At 41.2% G+C, this 20,628-nt stretch overlaps 1 protein-coding gene across 1 annotated transcript in view; it reads right to left on the bottom strand.

The window, feature by feature from the left end:
* LOC124605458 (tetraspanin-9) overlaps positions 1–7,014 on the bottom strand; it is a 534,333-nt gene extending 527,319 nt beyond the window's left edge. Inside the window, exon 1 of the mRNA XM_047137144.1 lies at positions 6,826–7,014. The gene's annotated coding sequence lies outside the window, so the exon portion shown is untranslated. The remainder of the gene's footprint in view (positions 1–6,825) is intronic.
* Positions 7,015–20,628: the final 13,614 nt, after the last annotated feature.

Here is a 20,628-nt window from a genome sequence, read left to right as displayed (position 1 = left end):
GCAAAGAGCCTATAACACTACGTTGAGGAGGCCAGATATCATTTCTGTTTTACTCGATGACTTCCCATCTATTACTAAGAATTGTGACCTCTCTGACAGGAAATAACAAATCCAGTCACATAAGTGAGGCGACATTCCGCACAGTAATATTCCAGAAAAGGGCGAACAAGTGTAGTGTAAGCAGTCTCTTAAAGAGACTCTGAAAATATGGATACCTATGCCAATGACCACAGAAGATTTTTTGCGAATAAAAACTAAACACATCTTGTGTAAAATTCTCTGTAACTGCATTAAGCTCGGGAGAGAGAAACCAATAACAATTGTTTATAACAACTGTTGTAGAAGTTGGCCACTCAAACAAAAATATTAATAGCAACAGACGAAGCTCCCTGCAGGAACTCCTAACACGATTAGCGGAACAACCATCAGTAGTCAGTAGTATACACTCAGGCCCGCAAAACAGATGATTTGAGAATCGTGAACGATCAAGTAACGTCGTGAAAGGTTTACTCATGAGAGAAACGTCAAAGCGACGTAAAGTCTGACTGCCAGCTTGCCTGTCTCTTTTTAGAAAAAAAATGTGATTGTCTCTCAAGAAGGAGATCGCATTCACATTGCCGTTATCAGTGACCTGATACACAAGTATAGTACTATCTACTTGTTTATCGTCTCCTTTATTCAGACGACACTGTAACCAAAGGGAAGATCTATATGGCTTGTGGTCGTATATAGTGCTGCAAACTAAGGGTGTCAATAAAATATCGTTATATATCGACAGATTCCCATGAGATATCGATATGTATCGGAAATACTTTTCCATCGACATATTGACATATCGAGTGCTGATATTTTTATTTTATATTATACTTTTTTCGCAATTTTCGATAAATATTTGAAGTAGTTGTTTTGAAATTGTAGTTGAACATAGTTTTACTTTAGCAGTGTAAAGGAGTCATACAAATGTTTGAGTTTTTATCAGTCTTTCTTTTTGACTGTGTGAAGCAAAGTAGAAGTTCGATTGCGCTCAGGGGTGGCGGTGTAAATGGATTAACAAGATATCGGATGTGAAGAAATAGCACACCTGTTGCGTTAAAAAATAGTTTTTAACGCAACTAGTGTGATATTTCATCACATCGGGATTCTTCAAAAACAGTTGCTGAAACTGATGAACAAAAATCTAATATACAAAATTGGTCTTTGCGGTGAGCAGAGACGTACTAGGGGAAATGATGAGGTAATCGGCGCTATTAGAGACTGCAACGTTTAGCTTCACCATACAGTTTTGACACTACAAGCCCTAGGTCGCCGGCATTTGGAGAAATGAAAAAACAGGAACGTCGTCTTGAAGTGTTCGAGACAAATCCTATATGTGACGAAACTGAACGATGGACGCACAGGACAACTTTTATTGTGCCACTTACCTGCAGTCACCATTGTTAAAAGTGGTTATCGCTAAGTGTGAACGTGCATCGTTTTCCTTTCAGTTCTTGCTCTAATGGGATAAGCAGGCTGCTAGCTCGTTGATGTACAGAATACCTAGGAACAAAGCTCTAGAACTGGCAGTATATTCACAATGTGCAGTCGATATTTTTTTTTTGGACGGCACGTCGATACATCGATAATTTTTTCTGTATATCGTGCCCAATGGTGATGCTTTTTAAATATCGCTGCATCGGCTCCCGATATTTTTAAAAATATCAACAGTTCTACTGCAAACAGGAGAATGGTGCCCGCTATATTACCCGCTTGTGGAAATATAGCAGAGCCCTTGGCAGAGATTGCTTTACGAGATCGAAGCTGAAAATGACTGATGTTATTGGTGGAACGTAATGTCAAATTACAATAGTTTTCACAAAGACTTTAAACTAAAGTAGGACGCATGTAATAACGGCTTCAAAACAAATTAAAGTTCTCTTGAGGGGGTCGCCGACTATCTTTCTTCTCGAACAGCCTTCGCGAACAAAAGAAGAAAGATGGGAAATGACAATCATGTCCGAAGTTACCCTTCACAACACACCGTAAGGTGGTCTCAGGAGTATATATGTGTATGTGGTGTCACTGTTTCTGTGCTGAAATATAATTTAGCTACAGATGATGGTAGCTGTTGATGTAGATACGCTGCTTGTTCGGAAACTTCCTGCGTCACCCAGAAACTAGTGAGCGCGGACACAAATTAGAGTAGTGCGCGGGCTTTCTTTACATTACGAGCAGCACAGGAGAATACAATGCGTCTTGCCGTGCGCTCTTGCTCAGCCCTGTTGAATATTATGCAATGTGATCTTTTTTAGAAATCACGCTCAAAGAATGAACTGGCTGTTACTCTTAATGTCAACGATACGGGCAGGCGGGCACGGCGGGTACCCGGAAATGCGTATCGTCACCAGAATTATAAATTTAGATGGTAATATAATTTGGATAAAATTTCACTCCTATAACCTTACACGGACCACATCACGAGATTCAAAAATCAGTCAGCTTAAATGTATAGCAATAAACAACAACAGAATTAATCAACAGGCCTGCCTCTCTGTTTCAATCAAAATTTTCGTATTCTCGTTGAAACACTACGACAGCCTTTAAGAAACTAGTGTCGTAATAGGAAGAACAATTAAGGAAACTCTGGAACATCATAATTGCACTTCGTCAATGCACGGTAGGTGATAACCCTATGTGAGATCTGGATGCTGATCGAGTAGAATGAAATCCATCATGCTATTTGAACAAACAGGTTCCTATCAACATGCAATCTGCTGTAAATGTCTCTCAGTACCCAATGATGGCCTGAGTGCTGAAACCGGTTGTAATGAAGTATTTATCAGTACAACAGTTTTTGGAAAATTGTTCCCTGTCTTCTACTACGAGCTCCTAGCCAGGCCGTGAAGGCCCAAGGGATGTCTACCGACCACCATGTCATCTTCTGCCTTGCGTCGTCATACAGATGCGCTATGAAGGGTCATATGGTCAGCACACTGCTCTCCCGACCATTTTGCAGACTTTCCAGACCGTGGAGCCGCTACTATTAGGTCAAGTCGCTCATCTAGTATCACGAGACTGAGTGCACCCCGTAAGAGTCTTCCCTCGAACCTGGGTCCTTCGCATGGCGACGCTGACCACGCAGCTACGGAGGCAGAGTATTTTCTGCTAAGAGTGTTTGTATACGAGGAAGCAAATCCGCCGTCACCCCTGGGTCGGTGTGAACACAGTGCCTCATTAAGCACAGCCCTATCTCAGATGGCACACCCATGCTTTCTTCCGAAATCAGAGGTGTTTCACAAGGCAATTTCCGGGAGGTCCTAGAGTTCGAAACGGAATCCCCACGAAAGAGCGACTTGGCATTTGAAAAGCACAGAAAGTTTTATTAAAACGCAAATTACCTTCATAAAAGAAAACTAAACAATTTAAGCTCCTGCAGGCCGCTCTGTGTGAGAGTATGACGAACTGCAACAGCAGCAATTGCGACAATGTTTTAAGCGACCAGTACACAATAGAACTGGTACCATCACAAAAAAGGGTAGACGAAGAGAAATTGAGATTTCTCGTATAGTGTGACACTTTCAGAGGTATCAGGCAGATGAGCGTTAGTGCCAGTTCTTAACTGCGTTAATCATGCTAATGACCATTTCATTTCAACAATAATGTGGCAAAAATATGTTTGCATCTATCAGATTTGTAAGCTTCTGTGAGATATTTTCTTACAAATTAATATACAAGGCTCGAATCCCGGGTCTTTACCACATGCTACAGACCATCCGAAGCGTTTGGAAAAAGTAGAGAGGAGAGGAGAGAGAGAGAGAGAGAGAGAGAGAGAGAGAGAGAGAGAGAGAGAGAAACTGGTAAGTTCATGAGACATGTACAGGGGATTTCATTCCGTAAATTTTTGTCCACGAACGAAGATTCGGTTCAAAATAACAGACTGCGCCAGGTAGCGCTGTGGTTAGCATACTGAACTCGCATCTGGAAGGACGGACGTTCGCACCCCCGTCCCGCCATCCATAATTAGACGAGTGCGGAAAATCCTTTTGAGAAGGACACGGCCGATACACAACTTCCGCATCCATCTAATCCGAGCTTGTCCTCCGTCCCAAATGACCTTGTCGGCTGGATGCTGAACGTCATTCATCCTTCGAAGCAGGAATCGGCATACAGTTTTAAACCGTCAAGACGATTCGTATCAGATTAAAAGTTTCCTTTTGCGAATCTACAACTTTTGAGTAACGTGGCACAGTGGTTAGTGGTGTACTCTAACAGTATTCGGGAATTTAGAATTTCAAATACCTCACAGCTTATCCTGATTTTCGTCTTATGTTGCTATCGTACAACACTGCAGACAATAGCATGCTTCCTTAAATAGATGGCGACAATTTGCTTCTCCCGCCAAGCTAATACTCGATCTCTAATGATAGAAGTTTGGTCGGCCGCGGTGTCCGAGCGGTTTTAGGCGCTTCAGTCCGGAACTGCGCGACCGCTACGGTCGCAGGTTCGAATCCTTCCTCGGGCATGGATGTGTGTGATGTCCTTAGGTTAGTTAGGTTTAAGTAGTTCTAAGTTCTAGGGGACTGATGACCTCAGATGTTAAGTCCCATAGTGCTCAGAGCCATTTGACCAAAGTTTACAAGATATTTTTAACTTTCTTGATAATTACCCCAGCCAAACTCAAGTATTCAGACTGCAAGTACCTCTGTCCTGCTTTCCAACTCCGCAAAGCTACCGAACTCGCTGGACTAACACCACTGGGGAGAAGGATATCGCCGTCAATGGCTTAGCTGCAGCCTATGGGTTGTTACCAGAATAAATCTTCTCGCCACAATATGGGTGTTGACTAATGAAGTACACATCTTAGATTTTAACAAGAATATAATATGACAATCCTACTCCAGACAGATTTTCCTTATCTTCTGTCTTTGCCTTAATGGTTCTAATGGCTCTGAGCACTATGGGACTTAATATCTGAGGTCATCAGTCCCCAAGAACTTAGAACTACTTAAACCTAACTAACTTAAGGACATCACACACATCCATGCCCGAGGCAGGATTCGAACCTGCGACCGTAGCGGTTGCGCAGTTCCAGATTGAAGCGCCTAGAACCGCTCGGCCACAACCGGCTTGCCTTAATGTCTTACAACCTATGTACCTATTCATCAGCCGACATTGCACCAGGTATCCTATAGAGAAATTGAGTAGCAGACCGGTCTATACCTAACGATTTCATCGTCCTCACGTTTCAATCATTAATGCGTCGTTTATCACTTAGAGGTAAAAATCATCATCTCACGCAATTAGTTAAGACATTTGGTTCTCATCTTCCGACAACTGCGTGCAAAGTATCATAAGCTAATGGGTTCAACAAATGCAAACAGCCGGTACGTAGACAGAATTACATGCTTCAACAGCTTTTTCATTTGTGGATTTGTATCTTTAATGTAACAACTGAGACAATACCTTCAGACGTTTTCGTGAGTAAGCACGTATCTTTATAATAAATCAACGTGTGTTGAGAGTTAAATTATTAGATGGACGCATTTGTATGACTGTCCATTAATTGGATGTAGTCATATTTAGTCATGTTCCTACACTTAGTTACTTGTGGCCATATTGGCTCGTTTGGGAACTGTGACTATGTGTAACAATTACTTAATAGTATTTTCTGCTACCAGTCACTTTTACTTGTTTTACGTTTAACATACTGCAAAGCGTTTCGAGCATGCTCTGTTCATCTTCAGCCGACCATGGATACAGAAAATCGTCAGTTAAAATAAATTGTCATAAACTAAATTAATATAGAACTTTTTGTTTATTGTTCGCCGCTGGCGTGGCTGTTGGGGTATTTGGAGGTAGACGGGGCAGTGCCCCCTTCCCCACCCCCACCCCCCTTCCAAACACTCCAACAGACGTACTAAAAGAGAATAAACAAAAATACCTAGAGCAGCTATTGCCAGCAGAGGGAACAATCATTAGCGCTGTCGGCCAACTTTAAATGTAAGTAGAAGTACAGTATGTACTTTACGTAATATTAATGTAAGCTTTCCGGATTATCTCAATTTGTATCTTTTACAGTGTATATTCTGATGATGTTCTTGTTCATTTGAAGAACGAAACAGGTCAATAAAAAATACAAAGTGCGACTTGTGGCTGTTTTCAAAAAATTTGAAACAAAAAGTTCTATGTTGTTTTAGTTTAAGACAGTTTATTTTTAACTTAAGGATTTTCCGTACGTATAAATGCCTGAAGATAAGCAGAGCATCTCGAAACGCGTTGCAGTATGTTAAACTAAACGAAAAACAAAAGTCGCTGGTAGAAGAAAATACAAAAGAATAATTTCTAAACTTATCTAATGCCAACATTAAGATTCATGAACAAGATCGAGACTACAGTTCGAAGTAAATCTAGCGGTAAGTTAGTTCCAATCTTGTTGACAGCACGTATGTTCTCCAATATTGTGAATGGTCTAGACGTGTCACAAAAACTGATGACTTTAAGTAAAATCCACGGAACTACTTTGCGTAATGACTTGGGTTATTGCAAAACGAAACAGTTCAGAAAATTGAAAAGAAAAAACCACAGTGAAATCGAAGCGGTTTGTGTATCGTAACTTCGTGCTCTCGCAAACATATCAGCGACTTCGGCGCACATATGTCACTCTTCTGATAACAAGCGCAGATAACAATATCAACGGACGCTTCTTCGTCACACTTCTACTTAGTCAGATTTCGTTTTCTTGGACAAAAATATTCAGTTCATACAAATGTGGTGTTCCACAAGTACTAAGTTAGACATTTCTAAATCAATAAAAAATTCAGCTTGTGATTAAAAAATAAAATCACAAACCTTGGTGGCACTGGGAGACTATTGCGGTACTGCGATGCGGCCGACGGAGGTGCACGGCGCGCTGTTTGAATACGACGAAACACTATTTACTCGGCCATCCCTGTCCGGCACTCCTTCGGAACTCGTTTCGAACTTAGGCGCGTCCTGTTAGCGCCCAGAGAGTGTGGGCACGAATGACGCTGTCACCGATGCCCACGCGCACGGCTCAATCTGCTGCGCGCTGTGCTGCCATCTGTAGGGGCACAATGCAAAATAGTCGATGCGTTCTCCTAGCGGCTTCCTGCTGAACTATTTGGACCACAGGCGGCAATTAAAGTACACTTCTTGGCCGAATCGCCTGGATTTCGTTCACAATTTGTCTCATTTCCTGAACATCCCACAATCTTCACGGACGTATATAAAACGACAATCTCTGCCTATATGTGAGTTGAAAGGCGTAATCTTCGGACCCGTGTGATGCAGCGGGAACACTGTACATCATTCACCGTCCTTATTCTCCTTTTCGAATCGTAGCGTGTAACACGTCAGTGTGTTTCGTTAACTACGTCGGTGCGTGGGAAACAGCGTGCTGTAATCCCTCAGAAAACTGAAAGCACGAATAGCGTGCTGTACTCCCTCAGAAACTTAAAGCACGAATTCGGAGAGTTCGTCCACGTATGGAGCACCCTCTCTATCACCATGACAATGGCAAACCATACACGAGCGCTGCGACATCTGCAACCATCTGACGCCCTGGGTTCACTGTCATCGATCATCCTCCATAAAGTCCCGACTTGGGGTAATCTGGTTTTCATGTTTCCAGAACTTGCAAGAGCACTTACTAGGACTCCACTTTCATAGTGATGAAGCGGTGCCAGCAGAGGTTAGGTTGTCGCTCCGTCAACGAGGCCAGTCATTCCACAGTGACAGTGTCAACAAATTGGTCTCTCGTTGAAAGAAATGTGTTCGTCGCAGGATGACTGTGATGAGACCTAAATATGAAGGCATGAGGATTAAAGAAGTAGAATGTTTGTTTTATCTAAAAACCTTTAAGAGTTTTCACTTATTACAAAAGTCAGAGGAATTATTGATGCCCTTGTAGATGGTCCGTAGTGCAGAATACAATTTTCGACTTCGATAACCCTGTTATCTCGGGGGCAGCCGAGAAACAGCACAATTTTTCAGTATTTTTTACTGCATTTTTTCTCTTGCATGCTACTACATTTTTCACTGCTTAAACTATTTTTTCACGACATACTCGAAACAAAAGGCATAATTACATAAACATCCAAAAGAACTGCAAAATGGGCAGGTTTTAGCACTAAAACTCCAATTATACAATTATTTCAAGAGAGAACAAGTACCTTTAATGTTCATTTTTTATAACAAAATCTTGAATATGGTTGCGACTCAGCAACTGTATAGACCTCTCTCTATATTTGAAGAGCTTGAAAAAAATCGACCAACCAGTTGCAAACCAAAGGTTTATTTAGAGCCCTTGACATAAGTTTAGATATTTCTAAAATAGCTTCTTCAGAAGGAGTGGGTCCTAAAAATGTATATAAACGATTACAAGTTATTTTTATATACATAACAAAATATTAATAATAGAAAAGTATTTGTGAGGTAAATCACATGGTGGTAAATTACATTAGCCGAAGCCGAGCGATTGTTGTCATATATAAAATTGACACAAAAGCCAGAAACATCACATGCTATGGCTATGGACAGCAGCCAGATTACATTCAGCGGTGTGCGGACGCGCGTTGTCATGATGGAGACAGATTCCCGCCGTCATCATCCCGCGCCGTTTGTTTTGTATGGCTTTGCGAAGTTCTTCAAGGCCTCACAACATCTTGCAGCATTTATTATTTCACCTCTTTCCAAAAATCAACGAGCAGAACCTGTCTTCTGTCCCAAAACAGACACCATGATTTTCCTCACTGTTTGCTGACTTGTGAGTGTTTTGGCTGAAGGATAATGAGTCTAGCGCCACTTCATTGATTGTCGTTTGCTCTCTGGAACATTGTAATAGGCCCAAATTTCATCTCCTGTCACTACAGAGTTGAGAAAAGTCTCGCCTTCAGTCTCTAAACGGTCAAGGAATTCGCGAGCGGCACTGACTCCGTTCATTTTGTGTGCATCTTGGGCACTCATCGCGCTCAGAACTTGCGATAATTTAATCGATCAGTTACGATTTCGTGAACAACAGTTCGTGAAATGTTTGGACAAACTGCATGTAGGTCGCCGGTTGTCGAACGGCGATCAGAGAGAAGATATTCTTCTATTTCCTGCACCACATCATCTGTTACAACAGAGGCCTTCCGCCTCTCTCTTCATTGTGAATTTCCACAGTTGAAATTCCGTACCCATTTGGTCATAAGCTGCCTTGACATTACATCCTGTCCATAAACTGAAACAATTTCGCGATGAATTGCAGCCGAGTTCATGCCCTTAGGCCGCGTCCTACGTAAGTGACAGAAGCGACCGACAGCGCGCGGCAGCTTCAGGCGACAGAACACAACCGCAGGTGTAGTTACGGAAGTGTCGCTGCCTGTCTCCCGCTGGAACTGGCGACGTTTGAATTCAAGCGTGTTTGAATCTTGTGGCTGCAGAACGCGCGTCAGAGAGCGACAGCCACGCGTCTTCTCAGCAAAGCAGTGGGGCGGACGCGAGGGCAGATATGAAATACTTATCATCTGATTTTAAGATAACTATTCGGTGAAAAAATTCGATTCTTACACATCTTATTGCTTGATATTTTTAAACGATAAAGGTCTGGGTTTATTTTCGTTAATCGTCGTAGTTACCTTGCTGCACGAAGTTGAGTACATGGCTGCACGAAATTTTTAAGAATTTGCAGAGGAAAAAATCACATTGAGTGGACTTTCCGTATAGTTTATTTAAGGCCGTACATTATTGCATGTGAAATCTAACCAATATATCTAAATATTAGAGTTGCGATTATTATCAATTATAAATTATAAATTCAAATACCTCATCCTCATCACTAAGGGTTCATCATTGCTATCATCATTACAATTCTGTCAGAATCAGACCCACTGTCACTTTCTCTATGCTTTAGATTTTGTACTCCTTCCCCCTTTTTCTCTATTTCAGCCAATTTTGAATCTAAATTTTCATTTGCTTTTACCGTTTTTCCCTCTATCACTACTACAAACTTGGTTTCTACCTCAATTTCTAAATCATTTTTAATATGATCGATTTGGTTCTCAAGCTTAACCCTACTTTCAACACAAAATTTCCTGGCTGCTTTAACTTCACCTTTACACGGTTTCTCAGAAACCCACACCTTCCTACTATAGTTATTAATTAAGTTTTCGTTAATTACCCTGATTACTTTCAAGCAGTTAAACATTTTCGTGCAAAACTAAACCTCACGCTGGTCACTTTGATAACCCGTTTACCTGTTTCTCTCCCTTTGTTTGGCTATGAAAATTTGGACGAAACCTCATGGTGTAATATATAGGGAGTCTTGTTTTCATCTGCTCACGCGTTTACAAATACGCATCGATTGTTAATCATACGATAAAATAGTCGCTTCTACGTGCTGTCATTCCCAAAAATCGCCGTTTCGATATCTTGAACCGTTTATGAGATACGACGATTTCTATGGCCACTTGATTCCCGAAGCGCAGGAAAAGTTCGGACGCGCCGCGAGCGACCTGTCCGCGGATATAACAACCAATATCTCAAGAATGGAAAGATATATCTTTCCGGTCTCAACTTTAAATACAATTTAGATATGGCCCTATTTCCTTGAGAGGCCCTTATAGGTCGATACCCTCCACCCTCCTCCACCACCTTCCACCACAGCCTGAGTTGTTGTTAAAAATGGGACTGCTTCACGTAGTAATGTACTCCCAATATAGCACTATGGATTCAATAATTCCTCGTATCTATGCTATAAAAAAAAACTTCATTAAAGCTACACAGATGGGATATTGGAGACTGCACGTCGACTGTCCAAAAGAAACGGTTACCTACTTGCACGCTGCAGGTCATTTGAACTATGTTGAGAGCGCACACTGTACTTTCAGCGCTTGATCAACCTAGAAGAGAGAATGCTTCTTCAGGAATTTTACAAATTCACAGCAGAGGCTACTTCATTATTCGTCGTACTGCAAAGTTCTGGTTGGGAATCTGATAAGACACGAGCATAGAGCATGTCCTCATGACGGGAGTAGTAGGGCAACAGGGACATCTCCAGTTTGTTAGTGTGGTTTGTCTACATTCAGTGGCACGTATATTTTCATGGGCAAACCAATTGTTCCCTTCTGACTGAAATGTCCTTAACCTATTGTTCTGCTAAGATGATTATGCCTCCTGGGGATAATCTGACCTTTTGACTGACAGGTCCTTAACCTACTGTTTGGTTAAACGGTTTCCATGTCTCCCCCACCCCTCCCACTCCACCTTCCTCATTCCTCTGGGAACTCCCCTCACTGATTCAAGCACACTTTAGATATCGATTTGATTGACTAATTAATTAAATCAATCAATTAATTAATCCCTTCCCCTCTGGGAAACACCCCAGCTCACCCCCTTTCCGTCCCCCACCAGTACGCGGGAAATTTCTTGTCGCGTATGGAATATTGTTTAAACAATTTAGACAATGCACTGAATGTTGTTTATTTAAACAATTAATGGGAGACAAGGCAATGTATAGAATATAGTTTATTTATTTATTTAAAGAATTTGATGGGAGATCGTTTGCAGTGTATGGAATATTGCTTAAACAATTTCTGGTAGACAAGGCAATGTGTGGAATATTGTTTATTTAAATAATTTGTGAGGTACTAAGTGGTGTATGAAATATAGTTTATTTATTTTTGTAACGAATTTAGCAGGAAATTGATTGCAATGTACGAAATATTGTTAAACAATTTAGACAATGTGTCGAATATTGTTTGTTTACACAGTTAATGGGACACAAGGCAATGTTTGATATATATTTTATTCATTTATTTAGAGAATTTGTTGGGAAATTGACTGCAGTGTAAGGAATATGTTTATTTAAACAGTTAACAGGATACAATGTGGTGTGTGGAATATTGTTTATTTAACGAATTTGTCAGGAAATCGATTGCAGTGCGCGGAATATTTAAACAACTGCGGTGCGTTTTCACTCCGATCGCGTAAGGAAACGGAATTACATTGTCACAGGTCGCTTAAACATATCTGAAAGACTCTCTCACCTCTTGCCACCCGTGCGCAGACAGCCAGGAGTCGGGGCGCGCCGGAGGGGCTTCCACGGCAGTTGGCGGCAACCCTTAGATATTGATGCCTGGGAAATTCCTGTTGAAAGACATGCTTTCTCTTCCTCAAGGAGCCACATCGTGTCGCGAGCAACTGGCGGGCCTGCACACAGCGTCGGTTGCAGTCGGATCGAACCGTAAATAAAGCAGAGATTACCTGGTAAACCCCCGGCTGTGGATGTCTTGGAAATATTCCCTCATTCTATCAGGTTCATTTACTAATTAATTAAATCGATACCGTAAATGTCGGACAGTTTTTCCATGTTTCTTATTGGTGGATACTAGGATTGGAATATTTGGCTAGATTCGATCCTGCAACCACCTGGTTTCGAAATCCTACTGGTGCCTTGTTTTCCCTTGCCTCCTATCGGTGGATACTGACACAGTTAGGTCATTTGGCAGAAAGTCCATGACGTTGGAGGTAGCTGAAAATTTCAGATTCCAGCTCAGTTGCATGCTACGTACTTTAACTATTTGCGGGAGGGGCTGGACAGATGCGTGCTCACATACAACTATTGGAAACATCCCAGATAATGGGGTAGTAACAACAACAACAAATAAAATTGCAAGACTTGTTTACTGTGATGTATTCAAAAGCACTAAACACGACACACTTAGGTTCAATTCAGTCTGTAGTAATAAGTTGTCATGGCTAGAAGTCATAGATTGCTATCAATCGGGAATCTGACGTCGTGATTTGATTTTTAAAGCTCTATAGATTTTCTATATTGGTTCTCTCCACTGCATTCGGAAGGAGGAAGGCCATACAGCGTGATAGGATAGAGACAACAGAAAATACCACTGCAAGACCGAGTCCACTACAAAGTATTGAGAAGCACCAAATATGACACACTTCACACAACCGAAGCAGTAGTTGTCGAGGCTGGATGCCGGAGATCACTGAAACACTCGCACCTCCAACACGTGAGGTCCACACGCTGTGTGTCAATCACCTCATACGCCGCCAGCGCCAATGCTCAAAGGTAGGTGAAAACTATCGCCATAGCCGCAGATGCAGTTGTGGATGCACATGTATGCCAGAGTGCACCACCCCGGTCGTTGAAGGCACCCGGGGATGATTGGAGTGGTACGAATTCAAATGTTATCAGTACGTCCAGAGCAAACACCTGCGGACAGGTTGGCACATTCTCTGTACTTAGCCACCCGTCACAGGCTGAGCTAAGCCACATCTTCCGGCTGCTGAAGGTTCCTGACCACTTCTGCTGACAGCGAAACGAACGCCGCGGTGCACTGCAAAACAAACAGCTGTAACTCAGGTGTATGCAATAGTTCTAACCAATTCCACCCCGCCATAGACCCCTCCAGTTTAAAAAATCCACCTTACGCAATACGAGACACCGATGTTGCGGGCCACACATCTCGAATTTCTCATGCGAAATATAGACTTCTAGCTTTTATACAATTTATTTTCGAAGACAGAAGAAATTGGGACAAACACTCTTTTCACATCGCTAAAGTATCGTTGCTTGTTGTGAAAGTGGTCGTCTCTCTCTGTGTAGGCGGAAGATTGACATGTCATTAAAAGATATCGCCACAACTAAAAAATGCCTGATTACCATTGCCATTCCCAAATCGTATCTGTGGTACCCTAGCCATTGCATCCACCCGCTGGGCTGCACGTTATTGACACCAAATTGATGTTGTTGTTGTTGTGGTCTTCAGTCTTGAGACTGGTTTGATGCAGCTCTCCATGCTACTCTATCCTGTGCAAGCTTTTTCATCTCCCAGTACCTATTGCAACCTACATCCTTCTGAATCTGCTTAGTGTATTCATCTCTTGGTCTCCCTCTACGATTTTTACCCTCCATGCTGCCCTCCAATACTAAATTGGTGATCCCTTGATGCCTCAGAACATGTCCTACCAACCGATCCCTTCTTCTGGTCAAGTTGTGCCACAAACTTCTCTTCTCCCCAATCCTATTCAATACTTCCTCATTAGTTATGTGATCTACCCATCTAATCTTCAGCATTCTTCTGTAGCACCACATTTCGAAAGCTTCTATTCTCTTCTTGTCCAAACTATTTATCGTCCATGTTTCACTTCCATACATGGCTACACTCCATACAAATACTTTCAGAAATGACTTCCTGACACTTAAATCAATACTGGATGTTAACAAATTTCTCTTCTTCAGAAACGCTTTCCTTGCCATTGCCAGCCTACATTTTATATCCTCTCTACTTCGACCATCATCAGTTATTTTGCTCCCCAAATAGCAAAACTCCTTTACTACTTTAAGTGCCTCATTTCCTAATCTAATTCCCTCAGCATCACCCGACTTAATTAGACTACATTCCATTATTCTTGTTTTGCTTTTGTTGATGTTCATCTTATATCCTCCTTTCAAGACACTGTCCATTCCATTCAACTGCTCTTCCAAGTCCTTTGCTGTCTCTGACAGAATTACAATGTCATCGGCGAACCTCAAAGTTTTTATTTCTTCTCCATGAATTTTAATACCTACCCCGAATTTTTCTTTTGTTTCCTTTACTGCTTGCTCAATATACAGATTGAACAACATCGGGGAGAGGCTACAACCCTGTCTTACTCCCTTCCCAACCACTGCTTCCCTTTCATGTCCCTCGACTCTTATAACTGCCATCTGGTTTCTGTACAAATTGTAAATAGCCTTTCGCTCCCTGTATTTTACCCCTGCCACCTTCAGAATTTGAAAGAGAGTATTCCAGTCAACATTGTCAAAAGCTTTCTCTAAGTCTACAAATGCTAGAAACGTAGGTTTGCCTTTCCTTAATCTTTCTTCTAAGATAAGTCGTAAGGTCAGTATTGCCTCACGTGTTCCAGTGTTTCTACGGAATCCAAACTGATCTTCCCCGAGGTTGGCTTCTACTAGTTTTTCCATTCGTCTGTAAAGAATTCGTGTTAGTATTTTGCAGCTGTGACTTATTAAACTGATTGTTCGGTAATTTTCACATCTGTCAACACCTGCTTTCTTTGGGATTGGAATTATTATATTCTTCTTGAAGTCTGAGGGTATTTCGCCTGTTTCATACATCTTGCTCACCAGATGGTAGAGTTTTGTCAGGACTGGCTCTCCCACGGCCGTCAGTAGTTCCAATGGAATATTGTCTACTCCGGGGGCCTTGTTTCGACTCAGGTCTTTCAGTGCTCTGTCAAACTCTTCACGCAGTATCGTATCTCCCATTTCATCTTCATCTACATCCTCTTCCATTTCCATAATATTGTCCTCAAGTACATTGCCCTTGTATAGACCCTCTATATACTCCTTCCACCTTTCTGCTTTCCCTTCTTTGCTTAGAACTGGGTTACCATCTGAGCTCTTGATATTCATACAAGTCGTTCTCTTATCTCCAAAGGTCTCTTTAATTTTCCTGTAGGCGGTATCTATCTTACCCCTAGTGAGATAGGCCTCTACATCCTTACATTTGTCCTCTAGCCATCCCTGTTTAGCCATTTTGCACTTCCTGTCGATCTCGTTTCTGAGACGTTTGTATTCCTTTTTGCCTGTTTCACTTACCGCATTTTTATATTTTCTCCTTTCATCAATTAAATTCAATATTTCTTCTGTTACCCAAGGATTTCTACTAGCCCTCGTCTTTTTACCTACTTGATCCTCTGCTGCCTTCACTACTTCATCCCTCAAAGCTACCCATTCTTCTTCTACTGTATTTATTTCCCCTATTTCTGTCAATTGCTCCCTTATGCTCTCCCTGAATCTCTGTACAACCTCTGGTTCTTTCAGTTTATCCAGGTCCCATCTCCTTAAATTCCCACCTTTTTGCAGTTTCTTCAGTTTTAATCTACAGGTCATAACCAATAGATTGTGGTCAGAGTCCACATCTGTCCCTGGAAATGTCTTACAATTTAAAACCTGGTTCCTAAATCTCTGTCTTACCATTATATAATCTATCTGATACCTTTTAGTATCTCCAGGGTTCTTCCATGTATACAACCTTCTTTCATGATTCTTAAACCAAGTGTTAGTTATGATTATGTTGTGCTCTGTGCAAAATTCTACCAGGCGGCTTCCTCTTTCATTTCTGTCCCCCAATCCATATTCACCTACTATGTTTCCTTCTCTCCCTTTTCCTACACTCGAATTCCAGTCACCCATGACTATTAAATTTTCGTCTCCCTTCACAATCTGAATAATTTCTTTTATTTCATCATACATTTCTTCAATTTCTTCGTCATCTGCAGAGCTAGTTGGCATATAAACTTGTACTACTGTAGTAGGTGTGGGCTTCGTATCTATCTTGGCCACAATAATGCGTTCACTATGCTGTTTGCAGTAGCTTACCCGCATTCCTATTTTCCTATTCATTATTAAACCTACTCCTGCATTACCCCTATTTGATTTTGTGTTTATAACCCTGTAGTCACCTGACCAGAAGTCTTGTTCCTCCTGCCACCGAACTTCACTAATTCCCACTATATCTAACTTCAACCTATCCATTTCCCTTTTTAAATTTTCTAACCTACCTGCCCGATTAAGGGATCTGACATTCCACGCTCCGATCCGTAGAACGCCAGTTTTCTTTCTCCTGATAACGACATCCTCTTGAGTAGTCCCCGCCCGGAGATCCGAATGGGGGACTATTTTACCTCCAGAATATTTTACCCAAGAGGACGCCATCATCATGTAATCATACAGTAAAGCTGCATGCCCTCGGGAAAAATTACGGCTGTAGTTTCCCCTTGCTTTCAGCCGTTCGCAGTACCAGCACAGCAAGGCCGTTTTGGTTATTGTTACAAGGCCAGATCAGTCAATCATCCAGACTGTTGCCCTTGCAACTACTGAAAAGGCTGCTGCCCCTCTTCAGGAACCACACGTTTGTCTGGCCTCTCAACAGATACCCCTCCGTTGTGGTTGCACCTACGGTACGGCTATCTGTATCGCTGAGGCACGCAAGCCTCCCCACCATCGGCAAGGTCCATGGTTCATGGGGGGGGGGGGGGGGGGACCAAATTGATAGGCAAATTAATTAAACTGATCATGAGAGTCACTTTCCATGGCGAGTAATTTTTTTTAAGCTGTCAGAGTACACTCACCAGGTAGCTGAAATGGGAACCCCTGCAGGAAAGGTGATGTTCTTTTCAGGGAACACTTGAGAACTGACATTTTAAGCTGATTGCAGAAGGATTTTACCGACCGCGACATACACATCGCCTAAGAGCCACACTATTGAAAACACAATCACAATGACTATTTTACCGTCATCGTGCATGAGAAGACGTCTTAGTTTCACAGGCACACACAAGAGTTGCTGGTAGTGTTATGCTTTCTGATAGAAATGATATCTGCAACTTGGAATCAAGTCTATCCATTCAACCACTTACTAGTGTAGGATCCTACAGAGATGTCTTTTAATGATTACAGCCACTGGTGAATCATATTCGTTCCACTTCCATTTCTTGAAACAACTCACTTTTTTCGAATCTATCTTCTATGGACCCCATACAGCAAAATTCCAGTGTGATTATTTAGACAGTTCCTCTGCATCTGGCAACTGTTCCTCATTCTCTGCCCCATCCTCCCTGAAGCTTTGTCCATGTGACCATTCCAGTTTAAGTCCCAACTGAACATAAGTCGGAGAGCACTATACCTAAGACCTTCTGCATCCCATGGAGAAGCAGAGTGAGCTGAGTTAATGCAACAGGACTGTGTTTTGGCCACTCGGTGGAAATGGGAACATGTTGTCTTAGCTCTGCCAACTGTGTACAATATGTAATGGCAGCACCAAACGAAGATTACCCCTGCAACAAAGGATAGCAGGAAAGATAGTACGAGCAGTTATGGGAACTGGAAGAAGGATGAGGTTTCTGCCACTGAATTGTGGTGTGTCTCCAAACTACATACAGGTACTGTAGTTCAAAGTGTGATGTTTTCTGCTTTATTTCTTCGTTGACAGCCCTCGGTATTGACGTACTGCATTGTTATACTGGCTGAAAAATGAGGTTTGGAGGTTCAACACTGACTACTGCAAATGATGTAGCCAACAAGCCGACAGTTGCACAGTTGCATTCCACAGTTCTTTACTTTCACTGTTCGCAACCGCCCCCCCCCTCCTCAATATTACACAGTTATATGGCCAGTTCAATATTGGTTAACTTTTGATAAGCCTCATTAATAGTTTGCAGGCAAACATCAGCATACTGTTACAATATTTTGCTATTGAACATCTATGAGCAGTAAATACCTAACCACATAGTTCACAGTTCTTACATAATAATAAGGTACGTTGACATGAATTCTCAAATAAATTGAACAGACACTGTCACTGTTTTAACCCACGGCCTATTTGTGTTACACTTATTCCAACATTAATTTCATGCATTGTTACGTGAAACAGTACGCAATTTCCCTCTGGAAATCGGCCTTGGACTGACTATGTAGAGACCAAAAATCCATCCTTTATATACCCTCACAATAATAGGCACTGAAACGAAATATTGTTCACTGTTTCGTTACAGAAATTAAAATTAAAATACAACTAATTCAATTAACAGAATACATCGAAAAATTCCTTCTTTTTAACAGTTCCTTCTATCACAAAGGTTATGCCGGATTATTTGTTTGAATAATGAAATTAACAGATATTGTTACATAAACAATGTTTTGACAAACCTGGTAATTATTTTGGAATTAATTAAGGGCTGGCTTTGCTAATATGTTTTGGAATAGAGCCAAATAAATACTTTAAGAATCTTAGTAGTTCCAAATGTTTATAATTAATACACAATTTTTATTTGTTTGTCAGTCAACAAAAGAGTCTATGTCACGAAACAATTACTGATTTCACCCTATAACAAAAGATATTAACTAGGAATAGTCAGAATAAATTAGGAAATGAATTACATACATAAAACTAACCAAAAAATTAGACCTGGTACTATACTCCTTAAGGCTGAGGGCCAGCCTTTCTCTTTTATGGATATGCAGATTACACTCATGGCTGTTAACGGTAATTAGACAAAAATGAAAATAAAATGAATTTAAGGAGGCAGTTGGCAAAACAATAGAGGAAGTAAAGAGATCCCTCCGCCACACACCGTTGGGTGGCTTGCGGAGTATAAATGTAGATGTAGATGTACTTCATCACAGGAGGAGATCTGCATCTCTTGCATTCATGTCTGCCACACAAGAGAGAACTTGAAAAGATTTTACCCCATCTCTCTCTTCCGATATATCGAAAACAAATACCATCTGTGTGTCGACATTGACCATTAGTGGTGATATCATTAAATACACATGTATTGGTCCATTGGAGCAGGTGGCTACCGATTGGAGTCGCTTCCCTAGGCCAGTGTAAAGTTTCATCGCCCATACTGTAGGAGGACCATATTCCACAGACTATCAATTACCACAGAGGTTCCCTGTGTTGTTGTTTAATGCATTGTTTTTCTGCTGTAGCACATTCAAGCAGTATAAGACTGCAGCTTTGTACACCACCATACATGTTGTTTTTCCTCCATGACTTCGAGGTATGTGTCAGGTGCTGAACTGACATTAACACATTTTCATTCATTGGCTTTCACAGAAAACTAGAAATTGCATAGTGTAAACTGTGCTGCTCTCACAACACACAGGATGAATGAAATAAAAGCCAGAGGTTGTGTTTCTTATTGACAAAAAATGTGAAAGACATCGTGACATATGCAAACTGGAAGTTTTGCCACATTGTGGAGTGACTCCAAAGAGCTACCCAAAGGTAATTGATGACGTCTACATTTAAATTTAAGCTCATCTTTCACATTGACATAGTACCATACCATAAGGGTACCATACCATAAGGGGGGGTGGGGGGACTTTGGGACACTCTTTTTATTTTTATTTATGTGAAACAGATAAAAATGATTCAGTCTGAGATATATTTACTACCATGTGTAACTACACTCTTTGGTTATATAACAACATACAGGCACAAACTAAATACTAAAGTATGACCTAATTACAGTTAAAAATAACTGTCATAATGTCACCCCACAATGGGGGGTGACTTTGTGACAGTCTGGTTTTTCTACTAAAACTAATAGGAAAATAACACTGTCACAATTTAACCCCATAAAACATCATGAACAAATAAAAAAATTATAAAAATGAATTTTAAATGCTAGGTTTTGATAATACTCTACTAATAGCTATTGTTTCAGGCATTACAGCTCAACAACTTGACAATAAACTTGGCCTTATTAATCTACACAATTCACATGAAATAAACCTCTGTCACTTATTTGTTTGGGTGGGTTTATGCTGTACAAAGCTTCTTCTGCATCACAAAAAATGGTGTCAGGCTTTGATGGCCATTTCCAACTCTTCTTCGATCTCTCCATAACAGAGACAATGTAACCACCAACCTTTTTCTCAATGACTTTCCCTGGGAACAAATTGACAACAACGTGACTTCCAACAGAAAAGTCTGTGTTATTGGATTCTTCAGTGGCAAACGCTTCTTGATTTACACAGTTTGTTTCATCAAAAAAGTCGTCTTCATCAGAATCAGACAACTGTTCATGTAAAAAGTCCAAATCAGTATCATCGGA

The sequence above is a fragment of the Schistocerca americana genome, chromosome 3 (genome assembly GCF_021461395.2).
Source record: "Schistocerca americana isolate TAMUIC-IGC-003095 chromosome 3, iqSchAmer2.1, whole genome shotgun sequence".
Lineage (NCBI taxonomy): Eukaryota > Metazoa > Arthropoda > Insecta > Orthoptera > Acrididae > Schistocerca > Schistocerca americana.
This window is presented reverse-complemented; position numbering and strand designations above follow the sequence as displayed.